Source organism: Oryctolagus cuniculus, chromosome 10 (genome assembly GCF_051225735.1).
Source record: "Oryctolagus cuniculus isolate XC-2025 breed Fujian yellow rabbit chromosome 10, ASM5122573v1, whole genome shotgun sequence".
In the NCBI taxonomy this organism is placed as follows: domain Eukaryota; kingdom Metazoa; phylum Chordata; class Mammalia; order Lagomorpha; family Leporidae; genus Oryctolagus; species Oryctolagus cuniculus.
This window is the reverse complement of record NC_142876.1, coordinates 11,120,400-11,143,517: the sequence shown is the minus strand read 5'-3', so window position 1 is coordinate 11,143,517 and position 23,118 is coordinate 11,120,400. Positions and strand designations below refer to the sequence as shown.

Here is a 23,118-nt window from a genome sequence, read left to right as displayed (position 1 = left end):
ATCATTGTATACCTGTCAAATGAATCATTTTGGTAATATCTTTTCTTTTACAATATATAACATATTTCAGATCAGGCATTATTAGAAATTTCCTTAGGGAAAAAGTCTATTTCTTTTACATCCTGTCTGGGTTTTCCATTATCTAATAGTAATGAGCATTTATACAGTGCTTATTATGTGCCAAAATTTGGTCTACAGTTCCATACATTAAAGGGCAGTCAGACATATCCCTCCATTTTTTTTTAATCAGGTTAGGCAAATGTCAGATTTGCCAAGGTGCACAGCTATCAGTTTGTTCAGTGCAAGTTCAAACTGGAGTCCAAATCTAAACATTGTTTACTTAACAATTTGGTCACATGATATCTCTCAAGTGGTTAATTTTCAAATCCCACGATTAGGTGTTCATTCCTCTGCCCTTCACTTCCTATTTTCATTTATGACAGTCTATTCATTCCATTATCTTCAGAGTTCTATTAAACTCTGTTAGCACTTATGTCTTCAATTATAGTCCAGATCTCTCATCTCAGCTCAAACCATCACCTGATGAAACCCGACATTGTCTCAGAGGAAATATGTTTAACATCAATTGCATTACTTTTCTTTCAGTAATATAGATTTTTATGTTCATTTTCCAAAGCTCCACAGTGTCAAATATATTTTTATTAATCCAAAATTGAAAAGAAAGAATAATGAATACTTGGTTTGTTACATAACTTTTGGCCATGGTCGAGCTCATGGATCGGAAAACGTGTCTGCTCTCATGTAGCTTGTTGTGCTATAACTGGGAGCTGTATTTTAAAAACATCAAAGCACGCACGGTCACATAATTAAAACTTATGATTATTACTATAAATTAAAATGCCAGGCTGTGGAATAGCACAACACAAGATCTTTAAAATGAAATAGTGCAATAAGGAAAAATAAGAGGGTTTAATATGGAGGAATGTCAGACAAACATCTCAAGGCAGTAACATCTTGGCTGAGACGTGAGAGATGATTACATATTCAATTAATTCAGTGGGGGACAGTATATATGTGTGTGTGTGTAAGCATGTATAATTGGAAAAAGATCTAAAGAGCAATCTCTGATTTTTCTTGACCAACTAAGTTGATGGATGGTGGTGTCTTTGAACAAGCAATATAAAAGGTTTAAAGTATACAGCTTAATTTTGATATGATGCAACAAAATTCTTTCTTGAAATAAATTTTTCCATGTAAATTGCTACTGTGGCTAATCCTTACCTGAGGTCTCAGATCTGAACGACATTTATAAATGTCATAGCCAACTCATTCTTAATTTTAACTTCTTCCCTTTGCCATCTCCATGTTTCTTTTTCTATTATTTTAGGAGTAGAACATAGGCTTTCTTTCCATTTCCTGGATCTGCCGATCCTTTGTGAACAGCCCCTTCACTATCTTCAGTCTTCCTCTGCATGAGGTATACTGGACTTGTTCTCATTTTGCACAAACTGACCCAGGCTTTGAATACCATGGCAGGGTATTCCCCTCCTCCATTTATGCTGTCTTTAACAAAGGCATACTCATCCATACATTTCACTGTATATATCCTTGAGAGATTTTGCTACACTCGGCATAATTTGAATTATGTTCCCTTATTATCCCTTTAATTTTCTTACATAGTAATCAATGTAATTTTTAAGTATGCATTTATTTGTGAGTTTGTGTGTTGAAAGTCCAGTTTCCCAGACTATAATTAAGTACTATAGAAAAGGACCTCTGTTTCCTTGTTGTAGCAGTGTCCAGCACACACCAAGTACTCAATGAACAATGCAGAGATGGGAAAAAGGCATAGTTTGTGGTCTTTCACATTTCCCTTATGCATATTCACATTTCTACAAGTTTGAGTACATATATCTTTTATCAGAAATACCCCTTCTTCATTCTGTTCTATCCATTCTTTAAAAATTCAAGTAAAGTGTAGAACATTCATAATGTCTACTAGGACTTCAAACGAATTTTCTTCCTATCAGTTTCTATGGTGATTATAGTCCATATCATATGATTAAATAATTGTCCATATGTTGCTTACTAATTGCTTCCTCGCCAAAGCTATGAGCATATGGTTGATGTACTATGTATTCTACTTCTGTGTATGTCTCAACACCTAAAGAACTACTTAGGATAAGTGGCACTTTCTAAGAAATGGATTGATTTTAAAAGTTTGACTTCATCTGACATGACATTTAAGTTAAGATCTGAATGAAGAGTTAAAATTAGCTGGCCCAAGGATGGATTCAGCTCAGGTTTCTACACGAAAGCTAATTAAACACCTAACAGCGTAATTGGAGAAAGTGTAATGAAGGGACAAATTGGGAATTAAACCAACGAGGGGTGGCTACTGCAAGAAGGAACACTTACTGACATCTGGAGTGAAAGAATTAGTACTGCCTTCACACTGAGAGAGCCCCCAACCCAAACCCCACCTTACTGGACCTGTGGTTTCCAGGAAATGGAGGAGGCTGAGAGCAGAGCCACCTTTCTCATTTTCCTTTCACTCTGAAGTCTCCAGCTTTGTTTCTCACTTGCTGAACACAAACTAAAGCCAGAAAGCAAAACACCTGTTGTTCAGAATGATCAGCTGCCCGGAGAATGGAGCAAAGCGGAGGAAACAAATGATATGAAGGAACAAAATATTTGGTTTGGTCTACATCCATCTGCTGTATCAGAGGCCCCAATTTCCACCTGCACCAGAAAGACAGACTGTTTTTCTACCACATGCCTTACAAAGGTGGATAGTCCAGCACTGGCAACGCCCCTTAGCCCTTCCAATCACAGAGCTTCCACCTCTGCATCCAAAGCTGCAACTCTAGATTCTGCTAGCCAACATTATCCTTTGTAATGGGTAAGGGGGAAGCACGAGCAGGCATATTGCTTTGGTACGCTTAAAGTGAGAGAGGCACTTCTCGGGGCTGGAGCCGTGGTTCACTTGGTTAATCCTCCGCCTGTGGCACCGGCATTGCATGTGGGCTCTGGGTTCTAGTCCCGGCTGCTCCTCTTCCAGGCCAGCTCTCTGCTGTGGCCTGGGAAGGCAGTGGAGGATGGCCCAGGTGCTTGGGCCCTGCACCCACAGGGGAGACCAAGAGGAAGCACCTGGCTCCTGGCTTTGGATCTGCGCAGTGCGCCAGCCGTAGAGGCCATTTGGGGAGTGAACCAATGGAAGGAAGACCTTTCTCTGTGTCTCTCTCTCACTGTCTATATTTCTACCTGTCAAATAAAAAAAAAAAAATAGAGGCACTTCTGACTTTTCAGATTCTTTTTTTTCCCAAACAGTGAGATATGTGGCAAGGAGGACCCACCTAATGTTGGGTCTTCTACTGCTAATAGAAAAAGAGAGAAATAATATTGGTGGCAACCATCAAAGTTATGCAACACAAATAGATAGCATGGAAGAAGATGAAGGTAGCAACAGAAAGCAGCTTGTTTGAATGCATTTGTTCATGAAGAGAATAGTGATTAGCCATGTAAGTTGCATAAAAACACTGCTTTCCTGAGCTTACATGTGCTGTCCTGCCTCATATTTCTCCTAAGGTGTCTTGTTTAGAACAGCCAGTTTTGCTGTGTGAACAATAAGCCGTGTATGCTAAACATATATGTATATATATATACATACATGTATAAATAGCTCATAGCTATAATCAAACTGGGCAAATTTAATTGGATACATTTTAATGACATGCATAATTGTCTTTGTATTATGTACTAATTATGTAAATATAAATAAAATGCCATTTCCACATAATTTTAATTACTGTTGTTTAGTTGGAAAACCAAATCATATATTTCATTTTCTGGTATTTCCATTAAGCGTTTTTACTAAATGTATTCATCCTACTCAAGGATTCCTGTGAGGTAAAAAAGACAGATATCATCATTGGTATTTTTACCATAAGAGAGATCGATTTATTTATCATTTTCTCTGAGTTCCTCTAGGCTCATTTCACAATAGTGGCTGCCTCTGGTATACTTCCTGTACATAAAGGATCATTACATTGTCTTCCCTTTAACAGAGCAAAGGCAAAGTTACAGGAGAGAAGGAATGTAAACTTAGAAAGGGGCAGTGCATTACTAAGACAAAGTCATTGTGTGTTGCTCTTAAATTTTTATCTCTCCTTGTACTCCATGTTCTGATAGCTCAAACACTTCCTTGACCTAGGCTTAAGTGCACAATAATTATAAAGACCAGGTCTCAAAAACTATCTGTACTTGTGCTGTACTTTACATGTCAAATGATAGAGCCTCATAGTGTTCTGTATGTATTCACCAACTTGGACAAATTTTCTATTGTCCTGGGAAATAAGAACTACCCCATTTTGCTTCTCATCATTTCCTTTGTTTGCTTCCCTATTCCATTTTCCCAAGTTTCTTGCAGAATTATAAAAATCTATTTAGTATGTTTGAACAAATCAATCACACTCTTGTTAAAAAAAAAAAAGCCCTTCCTTCCTCATGTTTCATTGTGGGCTTATTGCATCACTGTCATGTAAGCATGTTCTATGATGGTATGTTCTCTTCTGTTCTGTATCATACATTGTTTTCTTTCTTAGATAAAAATTAATTGTAATCAGAATATGCCTTGTGTCAAGAAAAGCTAGTCTTCCTGGGAGTTAATTATGTATTTATGGGTACCAGCTCTGTGGTGTAGTAAGCAAAGCCTATGCCTGTGGTGCTGGCATCCCATATAGGTGCCAGTTTGTGTCCCAGCTGTTCCTCTTCAAATCCAGCTCTCTGCTATGGCCTGGGAAAGCAGTAGAAGATGGCCCAAGTTCTTGGGTCCCTGCATCTGCATAGGAAACCCAAAAGAAGCTCCTGGCTCCTAGCTTTGGATCAGCCCGTGTCCAGCCATTGCAATCATTTGGGGAGTGAACCAGTGAATGGAAAACCTTTTTCTCTCTGTTTCTCCCTCTCTCTGTCTGTAACATTACCTCTCAAATAAATAAATAAATATTTTTTTAAAAAGACTACTTTATTCTATCCTTTTCCCAACGCACACACACACACACACAGAGTATGTAATGATCCTTTATTTTACAAATGGACTGAAGAATATAAAGTACTATTGTTAAAGTCCTTTATATGTTCAACTGCTTTGCAGGCCCCAACCCCCCAAATGTCAATTTGTTGTATGTACCTTGCTTAAACATCTGTACAACCATTAAGAATAGATTGCCTAAAAAATTTACACGCATTTAGATTTTGTTCTAAATAAATGCAAGCTGATTAATCTTTTCAGAATTTCTTTGGAATCCCAGACATGAGTCTTAGCATTTTATTTTAAAGGAAATATATATACTAATATGCTGAATGAAAACTCTGAGTCTATGTAGAATATACTCCAATATTTAATATGAAACTTCTATATGGAAAACTTTCTTGTGAGTTTTCCAGGTTGGTTACATAATTTTATTTGAGTTGGACTGAATTGCATCAGTGTTTAAGGACTACATATCATATAAGTTAGGGACGTTTTTTGAAAATCAAAAATGATTTTTAAGTTGCTGGAACTGTCTTTTCTGCTAATTCTTTAGAGAGCTTCAGATTTCAGAAGTCAAAGGGAATCTAAATATGTCCTAGTGTAACTTAGGAATACAAATAGAAAATGTCATTTGATACACCATCATTATTGCATAGATAGAGACTATTCATGATTCAGGTTTGAGATTTTCATTCTGAGTAAACCTTTCCTCTATTTTCCTAATAGAAGTCTTTTTTCTCCTTGTATTCTTATCCTACATTTAGCATATGCTATATAATTTATGTATCTGTGTATATCCTATGTAGCTACATAGAAGAGAGTAGCCACTCTTTTCCTATATGAGACAGTGACATCTAACAAATGTCTAGGCTATTCTAGTTATCTATGAAAGTTCAGATAACAGAATGTCCACTAGATTCTCTACTTCAGGAACACAAGTAAAAGAATTCTCACCTTATTGCAATTTTTTTCCATTCAGTTCACCTCAAAAATAAATCTTGCCCTTCACAAGGATACAAAGTCTCATGTAAGAAGCCATTTCTCTGAGACTGGAGTACTTCATACATACGTTGGTGCTTCTCAGACAGAGACCAAGCACGCTCCTTGTGACTGCATATGAGAGGATCTGGAAGCTCTGCTTGTATTTCTTTGATGTTCTGATGTGTGCCAGTGATTTATTTCCCTGCTGCGTGGTACCCTTTGCCTTTTATTAGAGCATGTATGAGTACACAGAAATTATTGCTGTAGCTAGAGTAGCTGGCAGGATTTTTGAAACAGCTCCAGATTTAATTTAAATATGACTTAAGAGTTTGTTTGGGAGGAAGAGAGAACGAAAGGGAGGGTGAATCATCTGTAATGCCAGGCTGGGTCTTGAGCCATCGCTGATTTGAGGTTGCCTACGCATTATGGTCAATTAGGGAAATGGAATGCAGAGGTGATAAACCCAGTGTCAGGGGAAATAGCAAAATGGGTAAAAGAACAAGACACAAACCATGGGAAAATCGTCAGCAATTTGGTTCCTTGGCTGCTTTTAGTGCTATTAGTGAAAGTGAAAATGGAGCCAGAATGATCCAGTGCTTCAGGATCTGCCTACAAGAGCTGATTATGACCTGGTTAGGAATTAAAAGATTGTCTGATGGAACACTGTAAAAGCATCTGGCTTGATTCCATCCTCTTGTCACTCAAAAACTATGAAGTCAGGAAGTTCTGAACAGATAATTCTTGAGCTGAGGGGTTGGTTATTCTGATAAGGGATCCACTCATATTTGGGACAAACAGGTCCCGGATCTTGTCACAGTTTTTTTTTTTTTTTTAACATATTATTAACATGCAGGTACCTCACTGGCTCTGCCCCCAGCTGAAAGGAAAGGGAGGTTTGCATTAACATGAGACTCTCAGCAGGCAGCTGCATTCACTACTATGTGTGTGATGAATGACTCTCTTAATCCTATCCCTAATTTATTAATCTGCAGGAAGGAAATATTTGAAATAAACTCCAGGGAGGAGGGAAATGGCTTTATCTTCCCAAATATAAATCGCAGCAGCCCCCAAGAGCCTGTAAATATGTTGATATCTTGTATCTGCTACCCTGGATGGTTATCCCAGTGATCCTCCGCTGAGGCTGACTGCTCTCCAGGAGACATATGGCACTATCCAGAGGATGATTTAAGCATTTTTTCAGCTGTATAAACATTTCATACTGAAAGAAGAAAGAAAATGCAAACAGAAATGGAGGAAATATGTCAGGAACATTATGGAAATGGAAACCTTTAGAATGTTTGCTGCAACTTGACACCAAGTGTGTTTGCCAAGCTACTGATGGTCACTATCTGATGTTAGTGCCCCCAAGGTAAATCTCTGTCAGCTGCTCAGACATTGAATCTGTTCTACACATCCTAGCCCTGAGTTCAATAAATCTGCAAAAATAAAAACCAACTATCTGTATTCTTTAAGGCAAAAATTAGTGAAGAGCCTACATGGTAATCAGAGGGCTACCATTCTGAATGTCGCATAATGAGTCTCTTGGTATGATATGACCTCCAGGTGTGGAGATGTATCAGCATTAATGTAGAAAAGTCATGTGGTTTGTATAAAGAATCCTGGATATCAGAGCACAATGTACATTTCCTAATGTTGTGACAAAACTTTTAAAGGGCAACACAGTAAAGTTTGAGGGTGAAAATGATTTCAGTGTAGAAGGCTTAAAAGTAGAAGTGTGGCTACCAATAGTAATTTGTTTTTTTTCTTTTTTTTTATTTAATGGACATAAATTTCCAAAATACAGCTTATGGATTATAATAACTTCCACCCCCCCATAACTTCCCTCCCACCCACAACACTCCCCTCTCCCACTCCCTTTCCCCTTCCATTCACATCAGGATTAATTTTCAATTATCCTTATATACAGAAGATCAATTTAGCATATATTAAGTAAAGATTTCCAGTTTGCACCCACACAGAAACACAAAGTGTAAAATACTATTTGAGTACTAGTTATAGCATTGATTAAACACCTAAGAGTAATTGTGTATTTTTTTATTTTCCCTCCCACTCACACCCCTCCCATCTCCTGCTCCCACTCCCATTCCATTCACATCAAAATTCATTTTCAATTATCTTTATATACAGAAGATCGATTTTGTATGTATTAAGTAAAGATTTCATCAGTTTGCACTCACACAGAAACACAAAGTGTAAAATACTGTTTCAGTACTAGTTATAGCATTACTTCACTTTGGACAATACACTAAGGACAGATCCCACATGAGAAGTAAGTACACAGTGACTCCTGTTGTTGACTTAACAGTTTGACACTCTTGTTTATGGCATCAGTAATCTCCCTAGGCTCTAGTCATGAGTTGCCAAGGCTATGGAAGCCCTTTGAGTTCGCCAACTTCGATCTTATTCCGACAAGGTCATAGTCAAAGTGGAAGTTCTCTCCTTCCTTCAGAGAAAGGTACCTCCTTCTTTGATGGCCCCGTTCTTTCCACTGGGATCTCACTCGCAGAGATCTTCCAATTAGGTCTTTTTTTTTTTTTTCCAGAGTGTCTTGGCTTTCCATGCCTAAAATATTCTCATGGGCTCTTCAGCCATATCCGAATGCCTTAAGGGCTGATTCTGAGGCCAGAGTGCTATTTAAGACATCTGCCATTCTGTGAGTCTGCTGTGTATCCCACTTCCCATGATGGATCGTTCTCTCCCTTTTTGATTCTATCAGCTAGTATTAGCAGACACTAATCTTGTTTGTGTGATCCCTTTGATTCTTAGACCTATCAGTGTGATCAATTGTGACCTGAAATTGATCACTTGGACTAGTGAGATGGCATTGGTACATGCCACCTTGATGGGATTGTATTGGGATCCCCTGGCATGATTCTAACTCCACCATTTGGGACAAGTCCGATTGAGCACGTCCCAAATTGTACATCTCCTCCCTCTCTTATTCCCACTCTTATATTAATTTGTGAAAAAAGTTGTGGATGATCATTATTATACTTCTCCCCAAATTCCTTATTGGAAAGCTTATGTAATATGTGTCTGGCGGTCTCTTCTTTCACATAGGTCATGGGAAGAAGCATTGGCTGTTAATTCGGCAATTCTGAAGAGAACATTTAGAATTATCTATTCACATTCAATTAGATGATTGGAAACACTAAGTTACCTGGCATGGAATGGGTGTTCAAGGGATTTTCTACTTTTACTCGAAGTATCTTAGGGCAGGTATACTAGCAGCCAAATGTTTTACTTACTAAGTGCAGTGTAACCTGTAAAACAGCTAACGGAGTTTGGCTGTTAACAGCAGACTCTGACCAACTAAGCAAAGTGATGTCTCCAAAAGGAGTCATCCATACAGGAAATGATGTAACAAGTTAAGCTGTTCTGCAAACTGAAGAACATTACTGTTCTGTTGAGACCCATTTGGCTCACCCTGGATTTGACTCTTCCTTCAGAAAACAGTAAAAGAAAATATGTAAGAGAAAAATACTAGGATGGTTCGGATGATACAACATTGCTATCACTTTGTGAAGATCAAGCTAAAACTGACTTACAGATTAAGTTGTTCATATGGCCCTTGGGATTAGTACTCAGCCTTGCAACAATACATTATGTGGCACAGAGGATGATCTTCTTAGCGATAACCTAGACCTGAGCTCATTATGGGATGTTTCTCAGACAATTGAAAATAATTTATTTCTATCAACACCACAAAGAGAAAGAGAAACAGATAATGATCTAGTTCTTTTATGTTTGTAGTCATATACAGCAAAATAGGGTTTTTACTACCCACATTCACAGGCATTCTGGACAGGAACTTAGTTAGAAAGCACTTACGGGAGGAGGCAAGAAGGCGGAATAGGAAGGGAGCACACTGATAGTCCGGGGAGAGACAGTTTAATAAAAGTGGAGATACTGCAGGTTCAAGGAAGAGTAGGGGAGGAAACAGCAGAAGAAACTCTTCCGGAATGCGTGATTCACAGCGGACCTGTGTGGAGAGCGTGGGAGCCCACAGTTCGGGACACCAGTGGCAGACTCAACACACCAGCGCCGGAACGCGAGGTGAGCCGAACCTCAATAGCCCGAGACACCGGCAGGCAAGCAGAGAGAGGAGACTAGAGGGAACGACCCCCAGGGGGGGAAAGTTAACCAGGCTAACTGGAAGTGAGAGAGAGAGAAAAAAAAAGGTGACTGGTATGGACACGGGTTTCTCTCTCTCCGCTCACCTCTCAAGGGCGAGCAAGACAAAGAGCAGGCGCCATCTTGGACATAACGTCATAAGCAGAGCGACCTCAGGTCTGCACCGGCCCTGAGCCTAGCAGAAAAACCTGACTCTGGGCGGGGCAAATTAACAGGAGATTAGGACCTAGTAAATTTGTGGTGCTACTGAACTGAGACTGTGAAAACAGAGACGGTGGGGGAGAGAACGCACGGAATTCACGTGAGTACTCTCCAGAGACACTACAATTCCGTAACTTTGGCAACCCAGTGGGAGACTGAAGGAGAATTTGAGCCCACTCTGAGGGCAGAACAGATTCCCTGTGTGGTCCTTGGGAAAGAACTTCCAATCTCTGGCTCCTGTGGGTATATCATTTGCCTGCTAACTACCTCCAACTTCGTTCAGCTGTGCGGAATTACGTCCCTTTTGAATCCAAAAAAAAAAAAAAAAAAAAAGAAAGAGAGAGAGAGAGATTTACCACGCCTAATCTGGGAGTGTCACCTTTGGCACACCAAACAGAGCTCTCAGGCCACACCCATCTCAAGCCCTAAGGCTCCATCAAAAACAGATAGTCCACTTAATCTAGAGTCATAGTATAACAAGAAAAAGCACCACAGTGAAGAAACCAAATATCTCCAATATGCCAAATAACAAACGCAAAAACCGAGGTAATAAAAACAAGGAAGTCACCATGACGCCCTCAAATGAAAAAGACACCCCAATTCAAGATTATGAAGATGATGACATAGAAGAAATGCAAGAAGCAGATCTCAAAAAATTGATAAGAACATTAAGAAGTTCTCAAAAACAAATTCTTGAACTACAGAAATCCTTAATGCACAAGGTAGAAAATCTCTCTCGTGAAAAGGAAATATTAAGGAGGAATCAAAATGAAACAAAACAACTAGTACAACAGGAAACTGTGATAGTGACGAGAAATCATAATGAAGTGAAGAATTCAATAGATCAAATGAAAAACACAATAGAGAGCCTTACAAACAGAATGGGTGAAGCAGAAGAGAGAATATCGGACTTAGAAGACAGAGAACAGGAAAGGATACAGTCAGACCAAAGAAAAGAAGAGGAAATTAGAAATCTAAAACATATTGTCAGGAATCTTCAGGATACTATTAAAAAACCCAACATTCGGGTTCTAGGAGTTCCAGAAGGCATGGAGGGGAGAAAGGATTAGAAGGCCTTTTGAGTGAGACATTAGCAGAAAATTTCCCAGGTTTGGAGAAGGACAGAGAAATCCTAGTACAGGAAGCTCACAGAACCCCTAATAAACACGACCAAAAGAGATCCTCACCACGATACGTTGTAATTAAACTCTCCACAGTAAAACATAAAGAAAAGATCCTAAAATGTGCAAGAGATAAACGTCAGATTACTCTCAGAAGATCTCCAATCAGACTCACAGCTGACTTCTCATCAGAAACTCTACAAGCTAGGAGGGAATGGTGAGATATAGCCCAGGTACTAAGAGAGAAAAACTGCCAGCCCAGAATATTATATCCTGCAAAGCTATCATTTGTGAATGAAGGTGAAATAAAACTTTTCATAGCAAACAGAAATTGAAAGAATTTGTTGCCACTCGTCCAGCCCTGCAAAAGATGCTTAAAGATGTGTTACACACAGAAACACAGAAACACGGTCATCAGTATGAAAGAAGGTAAAGGAAGGAAACCTCACAGCAAAAGATCACAGGGAATTCAAAGCATATATTAGAACTTATCTTTGGCAAATGGCAGGGCAAAGTTACCACTTATCATTAGTCACATTGAACGTGAATGGCCTGAACTGTCCAGTTAAAAGACACCGATTGGCTGATTGGGTTAAGGAACAAAACCCATCTATTTGCTGCTTACAAGAAACGCATCTTTCCAACAAAGATCCATACAGACTGAAAGTGAAAGGCTGGAAAAAGATATACCATGCCAACAGAAATGAAAAAAGAGTGGGAGTAGCCATCTTAATATCGGACAACATAAACTTTACCACAAAAACTGTTAAGAGTGACAAAGAGGGACACTATATAATGATTAAGGCATCAATACAACAAGAAGATATAACAATTATCAATGTATATGCACCTAACTACAGGGCACCGGTTTATCTAAAAGATTTGTTAACAGACTTAAAGGGAGACTTAGACCCCAATACAATAGTACTGGGGGACTTCAATACTCCACTCTCAGAAATAGACAGATCAACAGGACAGAAGATCAACAAGGATACAGTAGATTTATACGACACTATAGCCCAAATGGATCTAACAGATATATACAGAACTTTCAATCCTACAGCTAAAGCTTTTACATTCTTCTCAGCAGTACATGGAACCTTCTCTAGGATTGACCACATACTAGGCCATAAAGCAAGTCTCAGCAAATTCAAAAGAATTAGAATCATACCATGCAGCTTATCAGACCATGAAGGAATGAAGTTGGAAATTAGCAACTCAGGAAACCCTAGAGCATACACAAACACATGGAGATTGAACAACATGCTCCTGAATGAACAATGGGTCATAGAGGAAATTAAAAGAGAAATCAAAAATTTTCTGGAAGTAAATGAGGATAACAGCACAACATACCAAAACTTATGGGATACAGCAAAAGCAGTGTTAAGAGGAAAGTTTATATCAATAGGTGCCTACATCAAGAAATTGGAAAGGTACCAAACAGATGAGCTTTCAATGCATCTCATGGATCTAGAAAACCTGCAGCAAACCAGACCCAAATCTAGTAGGAGAAGAGAAATAATTAAAATCAGAGAAGAAATCAACAGTATTGAATAAAAAAAAAATTACAAAAAATCAGCCAAACGAGGAGCTTGTTTTTTGAAAAAATAAACAAAATTGACACCCCATTGGCCCAACTAACTAAAAAAAGAAGAGAAAAGACCCAAATCAATAAAATCAGAGATGAAAAAGGAAACGTAACAACAGACACCACAGAAATAAAAAGAATCATCAGAAATTACTACAAGGACTTGTACGCCAGCAAACAGGGAAACCTATCAGAAATGGATAGATTCCTGGACACATGCAACCTACCTAAATTGAACCAGGAAGACATCGAAAACCTAAACAGACCCATAACTGAGACAGAAATTGAAACAGTAATAAAGGTCCTCCCAACAAAGAAAAGCCCAGGACCAGATGGATTCACTGCTGAATTCTACCAGACATTTAAAGAAGAACTAACTCCAATTCTTCTCAAACTATTCAGAACAATCGAAAAAGAGGGAGTCCTCCCAAATTCTTTCTATGAAGCCAGCATCACCTTAATTCCTAAGCCGGAAAGAGATGCAGCATTGAAAGAGAATTACAGACCAATATCCCTGATGAACATAGACGCAAAAATCCTCAATAGAATTCTCGCCAATAGAATGCAACAACACATCAGAAGGATCATCCACCCAGACCAAGTGGGATTTCTCCCTGGTATGCAGGGATGGTTTAATGTGCGCAAGACAATCAATGTGATACACCACATTAACAGACTGCAGAAGAAAAACCATATGATTATCTCAATAGATGCCGAGAAAGCATTTGATAAAATACAACACCCGTTCATGATGAAAACTCTAAGCAAACTGGGTTTGGAAGGAACATTCCTCAATACAATCAAAGCAATCTATGAAAAACCCACAGCCAGCATCCTATTGAATGGGGAAAAGTTGGAAGCATTTCCACTGAGATCTGGTACCAGACAGGGATGTCCACTCTCACCACTGCTATTCAATATAGTTCTGGAAGTTCTAGCCAGAGCTATTAGGCAAGAAAAAGAAATTAAAGGGATACAAATTGGGAAGGAAGAACTCAAACTATCCCTCTTTGCAGATGATATGATTCTTTATTTAGGGGACCCAAAGAACTCTACTAAGAGACTATTGGAACTCATAGAAGATTTTGGCAAAGTAGCAGGGTATAAAATCAATGCACAAAAATCAACAGCCTTTGTATACACAGACAATGCCATGGCTGAGGAAGAACTTCTAAGATCAATCCCATTCACAATAGCTACAAAAACAATCAAATACCTTGGAATAAACTTAACCAAGGACGTTAAAGATCTCTACGATGAAAATTACAAAACCTTAAAGAAAGAAATAGAAGAGGATACCAAGAAATGGAAAAATCTTCCATGCTCATGGATTGGAAGAATCAATATCATCAAAATGTCCATTCTCCCAAAAGCAATTTATAGATTCAATGCAATACCAATCAAGATACCGAAGACCTTCTTCTCAGATCTGGAAAAAATGCTGCTGAAATTTATGTGGAGACACAAGAGACCTCGAATAGCTAAAGCAATCTTGTACAACAAAAACAAAGCCAGAGGCACCACAATACCAGATTTCAGGACATACTACAGGGCAGTTGTAATCAAAACAGCATGGTACTGGTACAGAAACAGATGGATAGACCAATGGAACAGAATAGAAACACCAGAAATCAACCCAAACATCTACAGCCAACTTATATTTGATCAAGGATCTAAAACCAATTCCTGGAGCAAGGACAGTCTATTCAATAAATGGTGCTGGGAAAATTGGATTTCCACGTGCAGAATCATGAAGCAAGACCCGTACCTTACACCTTACACAAAAATCCACTCAACATGGATTACAGACGTAAATCTACGACCTGACACCATCAAGTTATTAGAGAACATTGGAGAAACCTTTCAAGATATTGGCACAGGCAAAGAGTTTCTGGAAAAGACCCGGGAGGCACAGGCAGTCCAAGCCAAAATCAACTATTGGGATTGCATCAAATTGAGAAGTTTCTGTACTGCAAAAGAAACAGTCAGGAGAGTGAAGAGACAACCGACAGAATGGGAAAATATATTTGCAAACTACGCAACAGATAAAGGGTTAATAACCAGAATCTACAAAGAGATCAAGAAACTCCACAACAACAAAACCAACAACCCACTTAAGAGATGGGCCAAGGACCTCAATACACATTTTTCGAAAGAGGAAATCCAAATGGCCAACAGACACATGAAAAAATGTTCAAGGTCACTAGCAATCAGGGAAATGCAAATCAAAAGCACAATGAGGTTTCACCTCACCCCGGTTAGAATGGCTCACATGCAGAAATCTACCAACAACAGATGCTGGCGAGGATGTGGGGAAAAAGGGACACTAACCCACTGTTGGTGGGAATGCAAACTGGTCAAGCCACTATGGAAGTCAGTCTGGAGATTCCTCAGAAACCTGAAGATAACCATACCGTTCGACCCAGCCATCCCACTCCTTGGAATTTACCCAAAGGAAATGAAATTGGCAAACAAAAAAGCGGTCTGTACCCTAATGTTTATCGCAGCACAATTCACAATAGCCAAGACCTGGAACCAACCTAAATGCCCATCAAGGGTAGACTGGATAAAGAAAGTATGGGATATGCACTCTTTAGAATACTATACCGCAGTAAGAAACAACGAAATCTAGTCATTTGCAACAAAATGGAGGAATCTGGAACACATCATGCTGAGTGAAATAAGCTAGTCCCAAAGGGACAAATACCATATGTTCGCCCTGATCGGTGACAACTGACTGAACACCAAAAAGGAAACCTGTTGAAGTGAAATGGACACTATGAGAAACGGTGACTTGATCAGCATAGCCCTGACTGTTAATGAACAACTTAATACATTATCCCTCTTAGTAGTTTTTTTTTTTGTCTGTTCTACTTAATATGACTGGTTTAATTCTGTAATTAATACACAGTTATTCTTAAGTGTTGAAATTTAACTGAAAAGTGATCCCTGTTAAGCATAAGAGTGGGGATAAGAGAGGGAAGAGATGTACAATTTGGGACATGCTCAAGCTGACTTGCCCCATATGGTAGAGTTAGAAACATACCAGGGGACTCCAATTTAATCCCTTCAAGGTGGCATGTACCAATGCCATCTCACTAGTCCAAGTGATCAATTTCCATTCACAATTGATCATAATGAAAGGACTAAGAGTCAAAGGGAGCACATAAACAAGTCTAGTACCTGCTAATACTAACCGATAGAAAAAATAAAGGGGAGAGTGATCCAACATGGGAAGTGAGATACTCAGCAGACTCATAGAATGGTGGATGTCCTAAACAGCACTCTGGCTTCAGAATCAGCCCTAAAGGCATTCTGATCTGGCTGAAAAGCCCATGAGAGTATTTCAATCATGGAAAAAAAAAAACAAAACCCTAAATGAAATATCTCTGTGAGTGAGATCCCAGTGGAAAAAACAGGTCTTCAAAGAAGGAGGTACCTTTCTCTGAAGGGAGGAGAGAACCTCCACTTTGACTATGACCTTGTCTAAAGAAGATAAGTGTTGGAGAACTCAAGGGGCTTCCATAGCCTTGGAAACTCATGACTGGTGCATAGGGAGATTACTGATGCCATAAACAGGAGTGTCAATTTGTAAAGTCAACAACAGGAGTCACTGTGCACTTACTCCTCATGTAGGATCTCTGTCCTTAATGTGCTGTACATTGAGGCTTAATGCTATAACGAGTACTCAAACAGTATATTTCACTTTGTTTTTCTATGTGGGTGCAAACTGTTGAAATCTTTACTTAATGTATACTAAACTGATCTTCTGTTAAAAAAAAAAAAAAGAAGAAATTAGCAATTCCCAACTTGACTCTCACTGGGATTAAACATGACAATAGGTCTGATCTGATTTCATCATCATTTAAAAAATCATCTATTATTTTTCACTTTATGTTTCTGTGTGGGAGCAAACTGTTGAAATCTTTACTTAATGTATGCTAAACTGATCTTCTGTAGATAAAGAGAATTGAAAATGAATCCTCATGTGAATGGGAGGGGAGAGGGAATGGGAAAGGGGAGGGTTGCGGGTGGGAGGGACGTTATGGGGGGAAGCCATTGTAATCCATAAGCCGTACTTTGGAAATTTATATTCATTAAATAAAAGTTAAAAAAAAAAAAGAAGGCACTTACATTATAGGATGAATTGTGTCTACCCAAGAGGGTTACATTAACTTACTAAACCCCAGCACCTCAAAACGTGCTTGGAAGTAGATTCATTGTGGATATAATTAGTAGGAAGATAGATACACAGCAAGAAATTCATGTGAAAATGCAAGGAGAAGCTATAGTTCTACAAATGCAAGCCAGGGAACACCGATGATTGTCAGAACACCAGAATCCAGGAAGAGAAAAACTCCAGAGGGAGCATGACCTTGCTGAAGTCATCCTCCAGAACCAGTAGAGAATAAATTTATGATGTTTAAAGTCATCCGGCTTGTGGAATTTTGTTATGGTGGCTCTAACACAGGCTCTGAACAGCAGCAGGCTATATTGGAACTCTATTGCTCAGTGAATCTTTCATATTCTTCACAATTACATTGTGCAGATGAGATTTATAGAAATGGGAACAATGTTCATAAGTTAACTTATGTGTTTCACAAAAGCCCTTGATTTTTGCGCTGTCTCAAATTTTTGACAGGTAGAGTGGACAGTGAGAGAGAGAGACAGAGAGAAAGGTCTTCCTTTTGCCATTGGTTCACCCTCCAATGGTCGCTGCGGCTGGCGCAGCGCACTGATCCGAAGCCAGGAGCCAGGTGCTTCTCCTGGTCTCCCATGCGGGTGCAAGGCCCAAGAACCTGGGCCATCCTCCACTGCACTCCCAGGCCACAGCAGAGAGCTGTACAGGAAGAGGAGCAACTGGGACAGAATCCGGCACCCCGACTGGGACTAGAACCCGGTATGCCGGCGCCGCAGGTGGAGGATTAGCCTATTGAGCCGCGGCACCGGCCGCACTGTCTTAAATTTGTTTTGGGATCAAGAAGTTACCAAGGAACCCTTTAAATATATACTATCTTTGGAAGAGATTATTTGATTATTGGGTACTGATTCAAGCTATCCCTACTATCCAAGGGCACAAACTCACTTTTAATCTCAAAATACTCATCATTATGCATGATGTCTAAGCAATGTTCTAACAGGGAGGGACACATACAAAAATGTTTCTTCATCAGATACAAATGGCACACTTAGGTGTGTGAGGTTGATAAACCATAGTATAAACTATCATATAAATTAGTAAGTGGTGGGTGGACATTTAACCTATCAGTTAAGACAGCAGTTAGGATGTTGACATCTCATATTGGAGTACCTGAGTTTGAGTTCTGGTTCCTAATTGCAGCTTCCTACTAGTTCAGAGCCCTGGAGGTAATGGTTCAAGTATTTGGGATTTTACCACTCATGTGGGAGATCTCCTGAATTGAGTTCCTGTATCAGGTTTTGTCCCAACCCTGATTGTTGCAGGCATTTAGGGAGTGAAACAGCAGATGTGAATTCTCTCTCATTCTCTCTTCCTGCCTCTCGATTAAAAAATGTAGTGCGTGGGCTCCATTCCTCTAAGAAATGCATTAGAACCTGGTGAGTAGCTGTCTAATCCCATAGATAAATGGAAACATCTTTTGAGCAATTGTTATAGGATAGATGAAAGCATCATAGTACGTTTATGGCCATTTGCAGGTTTTTGGACAGTATTTGTTCTAGAAGGCTGTTGCATTGTGTCCTGGTGATGGCCACATTTTGAAGAAATATTTCATATGTATCCCTATGTGGAGGGTTGTACGTGCATATGCGTGTATGTGCATGTGTGCATGTGGGTTTCTTTAGTGGACAGAGTTATCGGTGATGCTCTTTGTAATATCAAGAAGAATTAATATCAAAAACAATATTACAATATTGATTTATTTAAATTATTTGTCAGTAACCATTGAAGTTTCAACATAGTCTAAAAAATAGATCCTGAATGGTTAAAGGATGTTTGTGCAAGATGCTATTGTATAGAAATAATTACAGACAGGAAAAGGAAAAGACGTTAAGTGGGACATGTTAATACCCAGTGCAAAAACATCTTTCTGAATGTGAACGGCATGATAGGAACAGGTGGTATCTTTTCTATTCTCTGGAAGAATCACTCTTGGAACATAGTTTGAGCACCATGATTTTCAAGCAGTATATATGAACAGTAGAGAGTTATTTCCTAAGGAATCTCTCAAAATGGAGAAACTGAATAAGGATTATTTTATAAAGTAAGAACATCAATTAACATTTGTTATTTTCTCAACAGGAACATGAGGCACAGAAAGCCATGATAACTCATACCATGATCTGGACCTGCTCACAACAAGTAAATAGAATGCAGTGGCTCTGTTATCCACAGGCTTGTGTGGATCCCTTGAGTGTCCCAGAGTCACACCAGGGACACTCACTCTAGACTTTTGTGCCCAGCAGCAGAAGCAGATGCTCCAGTAATGCTATAGGGTTAAAATTTAAGTATTATTCTAATTTGGAATCCCTGCTTAAAATCAGTAAAGAAAACCATTTTACTGCAGGCACAGCTGATAGCAACAAAATGTCATGTACAGGAGGTTATCATTACCACTAACTTTGCACAAATTTACGAATTACTTGAAAGTAGGAGTTGGCAAATAAAACAAAACAGAAACAATAAGTGCCTACAGGGATGACTTAGTGATTGACTGGATAGATACTGAAACATAATGTGTTTACAATGAAAGGGATATCATCTTGCTATCTAGAGTTGAGATACTGCGGAGAAATAATGGAAGAGAAGATGAGGCTTATGGCAGAACTTACTTGAATTTCTTGCTTCTTTCTGTGGTATTTCATTCTCTCTGACTGAATCTGTAGTCCCAGGACTTGCTTGCATTCACGAGTTCCAGAGAATGGATCGATTTTCTAATATGACACAATGGTGGTGCCTCTGAAAATAACTGCCTAAACTCATAATAGAAATTCGGAGTGGCTCCTTTTACTCCTCAAAATGTAAGTGTTACAGCTCCATTTGCACCAGTGGAGATCATTCAATACGTTTGTGATGATCTGCACCCAATCTGTATGATTGGGAAGGCAGAGAGAGGGAGGCCTTTTCACGGATTTTAGCAGCAGAGTCATCAGTCAGGTTCCTTAGCTGAACTAAAGATTTCAGGTAAAAATTAGCGATGAATGGAAAAAATGAGATGTGATAACAGATAAAAAGGAGGGCAAGAAACAGATGATGCAGAAAGAAAAACAAACATTAACTTGGCATCTCCTGAAATGTTGAGACAACTGCAGGGCAACCCTGGTCACCTATGGGAATCTCCTATACTTGAAGCGGAAGTCACAGGACAAGTCCCAGTGATGTAAAGACTTTCGCAATCTATATCTGGGGGATGTACTCTGATTATGGTAATGATATCTTGTGTATGAAACTATTAATAGCAGTAATTTCAATTGTTTCTCTTTTTTACAGATTAAGTTTAACAGAGTATCCTTCTGCAGAGGTAATGTGCAAGAATTTTTTGTTGCCTCTAGAAAGAATAAAAGTACTTTATCCAACAATAGAAACCCTTGCAAATGTGTGACTTATCTTAATTGAAACGTTTTAAGGAATATGCCAAGGGCGAGTTCTGTATCTACCTGATTATTTCAACAGCATATGTTGTGATGCCTATAGCCTATGCTTAGTAGATAGAAGCTGTAATTACGGAAAAGAATTTATGAAAAATAAAAACTAGGTAAGCATCAGGGAAGACATTTGGACTAGTAGTCAAGCTGTGGATTCTGATGCCTGCATTCCACATCGGAGTATCTGGGTTCAAGTCCCAATTTCAACTTCCCGTCAATTCAGGTCTTGGAGGCAGTGATTATGGCTCAAGTAATTGGGTTACTGAACCCATATGAGAGACCTTGTTGGACCCAGCTCGCTCGGTCGCTCTCTCTCTCTCTCTCTCACTCTCACTCTTGCTCTCTCTCTCTCCTTCACTTCCCCCATCACTCTCAAATAAAAACAAGATTGAAACAATGATAGAATGGGACAGCTGCTTAGTTTGTTTTGGTAAACTCTCAAGCATAGTGAAAATAAATTTCAATACTGTACATTTTGGAATCAAAGCATCTAAACAAATTATAATAAACTAATAAACATTTAATAGTAGCAAAACTTTCGGCCAATCAGCCATCTGTGGGTTAAATGCTTTAATAGGCTCTTAGTGAGACATTCATGGGTGAGGAAACATTGGGAAAGCTAATTCACCTTTAATGAAGTGAGGCTGAGGAGTAACGTTACTTCAGGAGAATCAGACAGAACAACTTTCCTGCCACCCAGATGGAAGAACTGGATGGCGTTCCAGGCTCCTAGATGAGTTTAACTGTCACCTCAAACTCTGAATCATACTCCCAAGAACGGGGACAGCCTTTCTTTACAAAGGATTAATTGTTATTTCTTTGAATCACCTTTCCAATCAATTAAGTGCTCAATGGCTTTGTTGAATAAAGTGCTTGCCTATGTGTAACCACTAAGAGTAATGTGATCTGTTCATAGTATTTGAGTATAAGTATAAGCTTAAGATAATTTTATGAACAAGACTATATTTTCAACTACTCAGACATAAAAAAATGAAATCCTTTCTTTGGTAGCAAAATGGATACAACAGGAAATCTTTATGCTTAGTGAAATAAGTCAATCCCAAAAAGACAAATACTTTTTCCAAGATTTATGGTAATTAATGTGCAGAGAACAAAAAATGTATATGAGCAAAATTAACATTTTGAGATTTGATTATTGTTTACAGCCTTTGTCTATACTCTTGTGGAACAGTGGTTCTTGTACTGATTACTTTTTGAATTTTAATTGGTGGAGGGTTAAGTTTGTCTTTACACAATACGTTGAAAGTATGTCATTGTAAAAACTGAAAGAAAAAATAAAAGAGGAAGGAAGACAGAGGGTGGGAGTGTGGGTAGTAGGGAGGACAGGGTGGGAAGAATCAGTATGCTCTTAAATCTGTATATAGAAAGACCTGAAATATGTTCAATTTATATCAATAAAAATTTATTTAAAAAAAGAAGAAAGACAAATCTTGAAAAAGTCTGTTGCGTTTACATTGTTTCCTGCTACTAACTTCAGTTCATAAAGGTCACTTATTTGGCTTTTAATTCAACTGAAATTCAACATTTTACCCATGCTCAGAGCAGGCGGTTGGGAAATGTGTCTGGCCCTTGTCATGTTTCTTTTTCCTTCTATGTTTTTGGTCACGAAACCATTAGAACCATGTTGCTACTCAGCTTTTGCACTCTTGTGGAGTGATATGGTTGTCTGGGACCAAACCACTGTGTCAGGAACAACTGGGACAGTAGGAAACCTGGTATAGAATTCTGAATCCAAGTTAGGGAGATGTGGTTGTGTCTGTGTCAACCTCTGGTGGGTAACTAACTAGAGCTATTCAGCAAGTGCCACCAGAGGAACAAAATGCACACATACACTGGTTACTAAATAATATTTGCCCTCTTCTTCATTTCTAGTAAAAATGGTTCAATTTGTGGTGCAAGAATGAGCCAGATAAAAAAAGAGTCATCATATGATTCAGCATTTGTTTTCCTAAAGATATACTCCAAACAACTGAAAACACATGTTGAAACAAATCTATATACACAGATGCTAGTAGTGGTAGTGAAAAACATAAGCCCTGCCTAAACGTTAGGAACGACCACAGTATTTATCAATAAATAAGTGAATAAACAAAATCTTTTATAACCATGAAATTTATTATTATATATTACAAAGCAACTGTAACATACTGATACAGAGATGAGCCTCAAAAGTGCTGTGCTACTCTTGATTTTATTCTTTTGACTTTTACCAGTTAAAATAAAAAAAATTCTTGAAAATAAAAGTTGTTCTAAGGGTCAAAACAAAAATTATTAGGTTAAAATATCACATTTCCAGTTTTCTGCAACTGTGTGTGGCCACATGATTAAATTCTGGACACTGAAATGTCAGTGGAAATGTTAAAGGGAAGACAGTCAAAGTAGAACAACTCATACAATTTATGTATTTTGTTGCTTTCACTTTCTCCTTATTGAAA

At 38.7% G+C, this 23,118-nt stretch overlaps 1 long non-coding RNA gene across 1 annotated transcript in view; it reads left to right on the top strand.

Annotated features, from left to right (window-relative positions):
* Nucleotides 1-21,549, top strand: part of LOC149123682 (uncharacterized) — a 101,792-nt gene extending 80,243 nt beyond the window's left edge. The window contains exons 3-4 of the long non-coding RNA XR_016213886.1: nt 19,320-19,379; nt 20,508-21,549. This is a non-coding gene — a long non-coding RNA (uncharacterized LOC149123682). The remainder of the gene's footprint in view (nt 1-19,319; nt 19,380-20,507) is intronic.
* The last annotated feature ends 1,569 nt before the right edge of the window (nt 21,550-23,118 follow it).